This window comes from Kryptolebias marmoratus, linkage group LG14, assembly GCF_001649575.2.
Source record: "Kryptolebias marmoratus isolate JLee-2015 linkage group LG14, ASM164957v2, whole genome shotgun sequence".
Lineage (NCBI taxonomy): Eukaryota > Metazoa > Chordata > Actinopteri > Cyprinodontiformes > Rivulidae > Kryptolebias > Kryptolebias marmoratus.
Window position 1 is genome coordinate 21,659,256 of NC_051443.1, and position 12,104 is coordinate 21,671,359.

Below are 12,104 nucleotides of genomic sequence, written 5' to 3' on the forward strand. Positions count from 1 at the left end.
ACAATGTAAAAAAAAGACTTCCTGTCTCCTCCATAATAAAGAAAAAGAGAAACATTATTTGCTAGTTCCATCAGTAATGGCCAGTTGGAAGATATTTCTAGAAATAGTGCTGTGTTTATTGGAAAACTTTTAGAAATGACAAAAAAATAATAATGTGGAGAAAACCTGAGGCTTGACATTATTAGCCTCAAATATCACTACAATGAAACCATAAAAGTACTGTATTAAAGAGCCCACTAGGTAATCTCAATAATCCCTAGTTCTAGCTCTATACTCACCACCTGGTTTCCATTTGTACTCAGCACACCCACTGCACTCACCAATCAGCTGTCCCTGTATATAAACCCTCTATTTTGCAGATTATCAGCCTGCATTGCTGTGTCCTGATGGTTTGCAAGTTTAGTTTCTATTCATTTTGTTACTGAGATCTGTATTGCCTTTCTGAATGTGACTCCTGTGTGTCTGCATTTGTGACAATAAACCTACAACTAAACATGAAAAAGTGAGTTCAAAGAAAACATTAGTGATCAAATAGTAGTCCTTGACTCATTTCAAATCTCAGATCTTATAATTCAAAGTCACCATCACCTTCTTTTCTAGCCTTTTAAAAATGAAGATTTTGTTGTTTATTCATCACACTCCTGAATGATGTAGCAGCACCTGCTCACAACATTTAATAGTCCCAACGTTAATGCATTGGGGCACTTACATTTGTCTGTACCTGAAGGAAACTATAGGCTTTGAAAAAATAAAAATTTTGACACTTTTAATGAGAATAGGCAGTTTTATCCAGTAGATGATTGTAACCAGTGAACCAGCACCTTTCATTTTATACAGATATTACACCATTATCTTGAAAGTATCTTAAACTCATAAATTACTGAATTTATTGGCTGGAAATGAGAAATAAATACCTACAATACTATTTCCCTTCAGCATCTCTGATGGCTGATGGGAACATATAGAACAATTGACACAATTACACTGGCAGACCCTGATATCACTGCAAAGGAATTTATAAAGGTAAATATTTCCTGCTTTGTAAACAATGACTTTTTGTCTGTTTGTCTTATCAGAGGAGATAAATATTAGCTTAGCGCTGATTGAGAGTTTTTGGCTGTATGCTGTTTGTGATTCAAGTACCTTTGGGCTCAAAGGCATATTGTTGCTTTCCATACACAATCTTCCAGTGAAAAAAGAATCTCCTGACCTATGCTAACACCCCCAGTCATGCTGATAAACACTGAATATTGATCATACATACTGTTTCTCAGACATACACAAAAGCACCCGCAGTGTACCCCTCCAAGAAAATTCATGTTTGTGTGCACTCGACTTCTAATCTTTTACAAGCTTTTTGTCTCACCTACATTTCACCCAAACACAAACATTGTTATCAACATACAAATGTACTCTAGCTCCCCAAGACACAAATTTACAAGAACCCACCCTTATGCAAACAAATAAACCTCCCAAAAAAGAAAAAATAGCAAAAAAGATGATGCAAGTTTACTGAAATCATGAAGGACTGCAAGAAAAGATGGACTTTTTTTATTCCATTGTGAAACCTTCAAGAACAGTATGTTTAAGATGTTTTCTCCTGTACTCTTAAGAAACAATAGCGCCATTATGGTACAAAAACTGTTGTTCAAACTTTTTTTGTTTTGTAGTATGTAGCTTCAAGTCTGACTAGGAACATACTTACATTGATATTGGTATTTTTGTCCTTATTCTCTAAAACGCAAATTGTATTCACATCAGCATTTCTTACAAACAAAAGCTCTGTCCACATAAAAATGCGCAGATCCAACTGAAATGCAGTCAGATATGTGTCATTGTTTTTTCAACAAAGAAGATAACAGCACATATTGTGATATGAAAGCATACAGATGGCAGTTCACAACCGGGTATCTCTGCCTAAAAACTGTTTTTCCAAGTGCATGTGTTGCTGTTAGAGTGAGAAAAAAAGACATTCTAGCCAGAGGTTTGAATATACATGGGACCATGAGGTCTTTGTATGTGCATGGCCTCAATTATTTAAAATGGGTTTCACTAGCTCAGTTTAGAAAGCCTTAATACTCCTGAAAGAGATGGGAGGATCATCAAAATATTTAATAATACCTATCAGAGGCTTTTCTTGCACATATTAAGGTCTTTTTTTCCAAAGTTGTGGGAAAAAGAAATTTTTAAAAAATCTATATATAAAAATCTCAGAACTTTTGTTGTCTATTTTGAAAAAACCCTAGTTATTTTGATATTAGGACTGAGTATGTCACTTCCACAACATTGTATGAAAACTAAGAACATGAAAAGACAGATCCAATAAAACCTAAATTTTTTGATAACTGTGAAAACCAAAGAGATAATGTGCAATACTCATGAAAGAGAAAAAAAAAAAAAGCTTTAGTAAATGTGAAACTTCTAAAAGTTAAGGAACTTTCCCTCTAAACCTTTTGTGTCTTTTTTGTGCTATAATTTCTTCCCTCTTTAATTACTTGTTAACCTGGCTCCACACCTAAAATATGTGCTACAAAGCAGGATTAGTGAGGTGACTTCATGTTCAGTTCAGCCAGATGAAGTTGGTTCACTATACTGGACACTACACTGTGGCCTCTTCTGAATTTTTATTTTATTTATCATTTTATTTTCACTGTTTTATCACCTCCTTCAATGCCTTTTTGTCCCAAACAACATGACTATGACACTTCAGAAAAGAACACAATCAAATTTGCTGAGGTGTAATTCTCAAGTTTGAGCTTTTTTTTTTATCCCTATCAAGTAAAGCTTCAAGTAAAGTTTAAATAAACCTTTTCGGGAAACTTAACCTAGTTAATAGTATTTGGGGCCTGTCTCAAAAGTTATAATGCTAAAGGTGTGGTATATCCTGGTCAGGACACTTGACGATAACAGGACCTCTTCATATAGCAACCCTAAAACCAGAAGTCCCCCCCACACACGCACACACACACATACACACTCCTCAAATCCTTGTTTAAGCTGTGATTAAAACCACTGACAGGTCATAGGAATCACACTGATTGCCTTGCTACAATGCAGCATTATACTGTGGAACCATATATCTGGGCATTCACGTGCATGTCATATGACACCCAGCTGATCAGATTAAGTCTACAAATTTGTTGCTTTAGACTCAATTTTTAGTGACTGTGTCTGACAAATCAGATATGGCATTTCTGAAACCTTAAGTGTAGACAATTTAGGTGAAAATTGTGAAACCCTCCATAACCACTTGATTCATAATTAATCCTGCCACAGTTTAGTCATCTACATTTGACTTGTAGATTCCCCTTTGATCAGAAAATGAAAATAAAAAAAGTCATGAACCCAAAATTGACATGAATATTCCTCTGAATCGTCTTTGTTAATTGTAGTTGACAAAGAATGGACTCTTCTGCAGCTGAAGAATTTAACTTGCTTACACTGAAATATGTAAAACAGTCTGTGATCAGTTTGCTTATTATTATTATTATTATTACGGCATTTATTTATTTGAATTTTATAAGTTAACTTGTTTAGAGATAGCTTGAATTTTTTTTCATTGCAATTTTGACATAAACATTTATTTTTAATGACTCAGAGTCATTACACATAGATTTAGCAAATCATGCAAGCAAGTGCAATACAGAATACAACCTTGGAAAAGGACAATGGATTGACTTAAAAGCTCAGCTGTTGTTATGTTTTTATATTCTACAAAGGCAAACATATTACTGGGGTTAAGGTACATCATTGCATAAAAAAAGTAATATCTGGAGGTTTGTTTGTTTGTTAAATCTTCAACTACAGTTTTTGTTTGTCCTTGTGGCTTCACTTTTTCCCTAAACCACAAGAGTCCGGTAATACTGTCAAAGAAGTACGCCAATTACAGTCCAATAAACATGGGGGACTGGGACACATTTTACCCTTGCAATAAATCCACATGCTGCTGTCTGTAATCCATGGTTTATCAAGACTTTAAACAAATGATTTTGATTGTGCTTTCAGGAGGGCAACGTAACTAACATTCAACCTGCTTTACAGACCCATTTATAACACAAAAGTGGCAACCTGGTATTTAGAAATGTGTCTGCAGAGAGTGTACGACCTACTTTCTCTAAATGGACCCTGATTCCAGCAGCTGGTATTTGATGCCTTCAATGAGTCCTTGAATCACAGAGCTGAGCTGTAGATATTTTCAAAATTGATTGGAGGTGCTTGTCTATCAGACTGTAATTTGTTGAAATTCACTGAAGGGAGCATTTGAAATGAGTCAATCCTCTTAGGCTCGGCCTGAAGGCAGTGCTGTTTATCTCAAAGTAACAAAAAATCTCACATTGATGTACAACTGTGCTTTTTTCTTTTCTACTTTCTCAATTCTGACAGTATTCTACACAGGATTCTTAATTGACACAGTAATCGTAGACAGCCTGTAACAGAACGGAACCATCAAACACATAAATATGCTGAATTATGTTAGATTTGTGTGTGCATGTTTGTATGTATGTGTGTGTCTATATATATGGACCAGTGGTTAAGTCACGCAACTTTGGTACAGGAGGTCAGGGGTTTGAGGGTTCAAATCCCAGCGCTAACCTCCAAGCAACCTCAGTTACACAATGAGTGAAAGATCATAAAAATTATGCCATGCCAGCTCGAACATCACCCAAAATAACAAGGTTTGCATCAGATGTTGGGGAACCAGGACATTCTTTTGAGAAATGGGCTCCCAGAACAAAACATTTATGGACAAGGGCAGAGAACTTAACACTGTTAGAATGCTACTATATGAGCAAACCTAGACAGAGGGGCAATATGGGAAGGATGTGGGATCTATGGAAACATAGGTACCCATCATCCAAATTGACTTCAAAACAACTTTGAACCCAGTGTTCCAACATTCAAGAGTGAAACCTGCTATCACATCTAGAGATTGATGAGCTACAACAACAATGCCACTGCAAAGGGGAGCCAGGATGACAGGTCATTAGGGAGATACTATCAATGTCCCCACCATCCAAATATGGGTACTAAGCCCCACTGAGATCTGAGGAATTGAATAATGGAGTAAAATTGTATTCTCTATAAGGATGCCGTCATTTATGTGTTTATTTTCCTTTGAGTCCTCAGATTGCCATGGACCCTTCCCTCTAAATTATTATAAAATACATGCAACTACTTATCTACTTTATCTACTCTAGTTTAAAGATGCCAGAGGTGTTTATATTGATATGTGATTACCATGTATCACTCATCTTTTTTACTAGGATGTAGTTTGCAAGTACTATTTTTAGCTCATAAATTTACATAACACTTCAACATTGTGCAGAAGGAATGTTTACAATTTTAACATCTTAATCTAGATTTTCTCTCACTCTTACTTTTATTGATTTATTTTTATTTAAAGGTTGCCGAGAAGACATCCTTGTCTGCTGGTTTGACTTGTATGTTCTACTTGACCATATGTATGACCACCAGTCAAAAGTGAGTAAGTAAGTGCACCTGTTCTTTTAATGTATCATTGAAAATTGCATATTGGCTTTATTGTCGCTTTGAGAATAGCAAAACATACAATTTTTGAAAAAGATAATCTGAAAGGGGTTGTGGCTGATCAATCATGTAGAGCCAAAATGCTTCAGTCATTTTTTCTGTCATAGTTCATAGTTTAAACTTCTCATTGGTGCCAATATTTTTAAATGAAATTCTGTTCATTTCATTTTATGGGCTTTGTTAGTTTATCTGATGAAGGTTTGTAAGGGTTTTTCGTTTTCGAGGTTGGGAAATTACGAACCTGGGAGCTGAACAAAGCAGTGTAACCAAGAGACATACTAGCAACCGAGCCTCTAAAGAATAGTTGAACTTGAAGTAAAACACTCAAAATAGCATAATGCAGAAAAGCTCCCAGTTTCGTTGTCACATTTTTTTTTTTTTGTATATCATGTCTGCTTCTAACATCTGTTAAGTGAAAGCCTTAGGTCCAGCATCTAATCCAGCTTTACCATTATGCTCCACTGGGATACATTGACAGTATATCTTTGTAGAATTCTTTGGACAATCATTGTGCAGAGAGCATTAAAGCCAATGATGCTGAACAGTGAACTTTTTTTGTAGAATGCTGATGATTCACATCCCTGGACAAGTTACTGCAGCTGACCTTCAGGGGAGATGAAGACCCAGTGAACAATTTGACATTGAAAGTGTTAGTAAGATCATTTTCATATTTTATTTTTATTAAATATTAGTTTGCATCCTGCAACAATGTGACTTGTAGTAGCAAATATTTGCAGCAAAGCACAGCTATATTTGAGACAACTGATTGGTTACATTTGAGTTAATGGCTAAAATAGCCATATAGCTAAATTAGATATACATGATTAGTCCCCCCCCCCCCACACACACACACACACCCACACCCACACCCACCCACACACACAGTTCTACTTCAATTCAATTCAGTTTGATTATATACTGCTAAGTCACAACAGAAGTCATTGCAGCACACTGTACAAGAACATTTACATACATTATAAAGAGCCAGTTAGTAAAAGTTATCCATCTAAGGAAGCCAGCAGATTGCTTTGAATCTTCACTTTGTCGCAGTCTCCCATCCTGAGCAGCACTTTGGCAACAGTGGAAAGAAAGAAAAAAAAAAACTCCCTTTTAACAGGGAGAAACTTCCAGCAGAACCAGGTCTGGGACCAGTGGCCATCTGCTTTGACTGGCTGGGGTTTGAGAGGACAGGAAGGAGACACAGACAAACACAGAATGACTTGTCCAGGTGTAGTTTCTATTGGAAGAAAAACAAAGAAAAACACATGTTAATGACAGAAATAATTAAATATACAAACACGGAGAGTAGAGCAAGTAAAGACAGCAGAAAAGTGAGGAAATGCAGCCAGTTTGTCCTCCAGCAATCTAAATCTATACCAGCAGAAATATGGGATAGCTTAGGAAACCTAAGCCAACCATAATTATAGGATTTATCAAAAGAAGACTTATCTTAAAATGAATTCTAATCTTAATACTTGAAATATCAAATCTTTCATGCATGGTAGCTATGCTTGATTGGATGACAATGGGATGGTATAGATCTGTCAAAGTATATATATATACATATATACAAAACAATAACAGTATATGACTATGGCGGAACAGCGGCACAGTGGATAGAGCTGTCGCCTCCCAGCAAGAAGTTTGCAGGATGGTTTCCTAGCCTGGGGTCTTTCTGGGTGGAGTTTTGCATGTTCTCCCTGTGTTCACGTGGGTCTTACTCGTTTTTTGTTTTTTTTCCACAGACCAAAAACATGCATGTTAGGTTAATTGGTTACTCTAAATTGTCCCTAGGTGAGAGTGTGAATGGTTGTTTGTCTCATTTGTCTCTATGTGGCCCTGTGATGGACTTTCAACTTCTCCAGGGTGTCCCCGCCTCTTACACAGTGATGGCTGGAGATAGGACCCAGAAAGGAGAAGCTATATGACTGGTAGAAGCTATTTATTTCACTTTGAGATTTTTTTTTTTTTATCAGAAATGCAGTCTTGGAATTTCTTAAATGTTTCATGATAAATGTATTTGGAAGTAGTAAACTATCTATTGTTTGGAATGCAGCCAGGTAACAACAAGAGTGATATTTGTTAGAAAGAGTAAGAACATATATCCAGTGTTTTGTAGCTTGCTGAGACAGTATGTGTTTTCCAAGGGATAATCTATCTTATTCTCAATTCGCTGTCATGTAAAAGCTTTAAACACTGGACACAACATCCATTGTTTTTTTGGGGTTTTTTTTTCTTTTCTTTTCTTTCTTCTTTTCTTCCATAAGGTGTTGTAGCTGTTATGCAACTATATTTCTTGAAACAGAAGGTCAGCTTTAAAAGGTTTTTATTCATGAAAAGGTCAGTGCTTTCAGGTGTGAAGTACCACCACAAGAGAAAAGAAGTCAAAATTCGAAGAGAAAAAAAAATAATAATAAAAAAGGGCTTTAATTGTGTTACATGAATTTTGTTTGTGTATGTGAGATAATTATTGCTCACTTGGATCTTTTTGATTAGAAAAAGTCTTCAGCACAATGTCCAAACACAGTAATTGTCTTTGCCTTTTTTTTTTTCAAGCATGCCAGTCAAACAAACAGATTTTCGCCATATTCCTTTTTTTATTGCATAAGTATATCTGTGATTTTGCACACATGCACGGTATTTGTGAGGGCTGCTCCCCTCCACTACCCCAAGCCGTGGCTAGGGGGTGCACTGTGGACACGGTGTATGTATGGTTGAGAGAGAAAGGGGGGAGATAGTGTGTGTGTGTCTCCGTAATGTATTCCTGCCTGTGGCTGGGCTGGTCACATGGGGAGAGCAGCCTGTTTAAAACAGCCTCGGCTCCCTCAGTCAGAGCATTGCAAGACACAGAGACAGACACACACGTTTGTTCTTCTGCTCCATGCGCACACTCACTCGTGCTCATGCACGCAGAAGGCAACTTTCCTCTATCGGACTGACACAACACGCGCCGGGATAGAAACACTCCCATTCTACTTTGGAGAAGAGGATAAGGAGTGACAGATCAGGATAAAGAAAGACAGAAAAGGGAAGAGATTCTCAGTGAGTAGCTGATTTTGATTATCATATTTTACATTTAGGCTATATATGTATATATATATATATATATATATATATATATATTTTTTTTTTTACTTTGTTCCTCCTTAGCACTCTCTGACTAGAACCTGACAGAGACTATGAGAGGGAAAGAGAGTTGGATGGAAGGGAGTGTAAGCAAATTCAAGGGAGACGGATGGCCAAAGAAAAACAAACAAACAAACAAAAAAAAGCTGACAGAAGAGAGATGTGGTGCTAGTGCAACACTGGACTACCTCTTCATCAGTCTGTCCCTCAGTCTGTAGGATCTAATGATGTTAATTAGTAGCGTGTGCTTGGAATGAGAGGAATGCCATTGCATGGAGCTGGAGTAGGGCTTGTTTCGGACTCTTGTGCTTCCTTGTGCATGTCCTCTCTGTCTTTTGTTTTTGGATGTCAGCTGTAATGTGGTAGTCAGTCATAAGGATGTGGAGAAGATTTACTGAGACACATGTCGCTCTTGCTGTGCTTAATAAAAACCTATTGATATGCAACTTGATATGGACAGACCTGTCACTGCACTCCAGTTATATGGAGGATGCTTTTTGGAAAAGAAGACAGTCTCACAGCTTGTAATGCTTCTTTTTTTTCTTCTACATAATTCTTTTTGCATCTGTCTGTCCTCTTCTGTCCAGTGTTGTCTCAGGATCTTTCTTTTTTTTTGTCTCACTTCTCTTACTGCTGTTTCTGCCGCTGTCACTAATCTTTTTTGACATGTAGTCCTACTTCTCTGTATATTTTTCCCGTCTCCAACTCCTTGCTTTCTGTCAACCCCACACTGTTCCAAGCTGATAAGCTCGTAGATTCTTCAGTTGAGCAGAACAGATCGCAGAGTTGCGAGGATGGCAAGAGGGGAAGGGGGTAAGAAGGGAGAAGAAAGAGAGAGGAATGACAGAGAAAGTGGACAGAGGGGAGGGTTAGGGCGGGGGGCATTGAAAAGGCTGACACTGGCTTGGACAATTAGCCCAGGGAGTCCGTCCTGGGGTGCTATTCTGAGAGAAGCTTTGGCCCCTGGGCCCTGGGCGCTGGGTCACGGGATGCCTTGACCCTTCCAGTCGACAGCTAGGCATGGGAGCCATTATCACAGCCTGATTGATTAGCAGTGAGCGGAAATCCCTTTTCACTTCACTCCTTGGGAGAAAGAGACGGGAGGTTTTTGTCCTTTTGCTGCTGCTGGTTTAATATCTGTCCAAAACTTAAAAGTTCTGAGTACTTTTTTAATTTTATTTTTCTTCTATTCTCATCTATGGAAGCCTGGTCTTTTTTGTATAAAATAGTTGTTTTGTCTCTCTTGACAGTGCTGTTTTGGGATTTCCTGATATTCCGCTGCCTGATCTGGTTGTGTTTTCACATTAGTTGCTTTATTCTGTTCTTTGAGCTTCTTTGAGCTGTGCACCTGCAGAGATTTGCTTGTGCTGTGTTTTCAGGCTACCTGGAGGTTATGAGGACAAAAATGTTGTGATAGCAACACAGGGAACCAAGTGATTAAAAGAAAGAGAGAGAAAGAGATGTAAAAGACGATGTCATGAAGGAAAAAAGTGGTGGGGGAACATATCATGAGACAGATTGGGGGAAACTATCTCCCCTGCTCAGTTTTTGTGTTTCCCTTTATTGTGTTCCTATCTTCATCTCATTTATCAGTTTTGATCTTCGCTGTTCCATCTCTCACTAACTCTCGCCACTTTTGCTCTCCCTCGACATGACCCCCATCCCCTCCTCCCCTTCTTCCTCCTCCTCAGACTGGGAGTTTAGTGGGGTGTTTAGCCCAGCTCATGGCTGATCAAAGCACTGTGTGTCAGACTGGGCTTAGCTCAGGCACTCCTAATGGAGCACCGTTTTCATGCCTAGTTGGTGGTGGAGTGGGAGGGATTGATAGGTGGGTGGTGGGAAAAGTAAAATGAGGGTGTGCAAATAAAAAGACTGACAGAAAGAGTTCAAGGGAGGGGGGAGGCAAGACAGCCAGACAGACAGACAGGCTGAGAAAAGGGACCGCTCAGAATGACAGGATAGAGAATTATGAAGGATAGAAAGATAAACGGTAAAGGTGGTGAAAATGTATAACCTAATAAGAAAACAAGCACGCACTATATACAAAGATGTACATAGTGGAAAACAGGTTCTGTGACCAACATGAAGACAGGCAGTAAGAGTTTTTTTTTTTTTTTTGTAAAACCCATCATCAGTACAGTTCCTGTCAACACAGCCTCCACATTTGGTTTTCAATTGGAAGCAACATCAAAAAAGAAGAGCAAAGTGTGTGTTTGTGAGTGTACACGAGATTGATTATAAAATAAGAGCGGGATCTGCTTGTGGATGCATGCTGAGCATCTGTGTGCCCATATGCTTGTATGCCAAGCACCACACAGATATGCCTGTAAACTATATATTGATTGTTTACAGACCACAAAAGGCAGTCTAGACGTTTTGACTTTTATTCTGAAATTGTATATTTTGTTTATTTATATTAAAAAAAGGTAAATGGTAAATAGCTTGCTTTATTACAACACTTTTCTTGTCTTATTGACCACACAAAATGCACTAAAAGCTACATTCACCCACTCAGAGGCACACACACAGACTCATACACCAATTCAAAGATCAGTGGCAACTTGGAGTTCAGTGTATTGCCCAAGGGCACTTAAATATGTGGTTTGGGGAAGCCAGGATCAAAGTGCAAACCATTCAAATGGCAGATGACAGCTTTGCCTTCTAAGCCAGCCTGAAACTTTTTCTGACCCCACTCACCATAAATATTTTTTGCTTAAAAGAAATAAACAAATTTCTTTGTATTAAAAAAAAGAAAACAAAAAGTGGAGTTTTAACTTATTGGCAACTTTGTAGCAAAACTGACTTTTTTGACATATGGCATTTTAAAGAAATCTGTTATTATTATTCAATAGAACTGATGCCTCGCCGTATTTTATCCTGGATATTTTCTTTTCTTTTTTTTGTTTCCTATCACAGTCTCTATTATCCACTTTTCTGCATGTTTGTATCCTTTTTGTCTGTATTCTTCCAGCTTCATGTTGTAATGCTGCTGTTTATGCTTCACACAGAAGAAAGGTAAGGTAAAACTAGGATAATATTTCCTCTAACAAACTTACTGCCTGGGTAAACATGCTCCAACAGACGTCCAAGCACAGGTCTGATCAGAGCAAAACAAGAGGGGCTGTGATTCAGTATCGTTACAAACACAAAGGCAACAAATTAGAAGGTGGTGGGGTCACGACTGAGAAAAGTAAACTGCAAGAAAAGTCAAAGAACTTATTTACATTGGACACTCAAAACTTTCTGAACAATATAGGACCATTCAGGTAAAAAAAAAGGTATTTTATTTACATCTCTTTCTCTCTCTCTCTCTCTCTCTATATATATATATATATATATATATATATATATATATATATATATTAAACTTCACTGTTTACCCTAATGTTTATTTTTTTGTTTAGATGAAACCCCTTTTGAGCTTTGCATTT

At 37.6% G+C, this 12,104-nt stretch overlaps 1 protein-coding gene across 3 annotated transcripts in view; it reads left to right on the plus strand.

Moving 5' to 3' along the window:
- Nucleotides 1–8,362: 8,362 nt before the first annotated feature.
- cntfr (ciliary neurotrophic factor receptor) overlaps nucleotides 8,363–12,104 on the plus strand; it is a 210,597-nt gene continuing 206,855 nt past the window's right edge. For all 3 annotated transcript variants that reach the window (XM_037979341.1, XM_017410707.3, XM_037979342.1), the window contains exon 1: nucleotides 8,363–8,589. The gene's annotated coding sequence lies outside the window, so the exon portion shown is untranslated. The remainder of the gene's footprint in view (nucleotides 8,590–12,104) is intronic.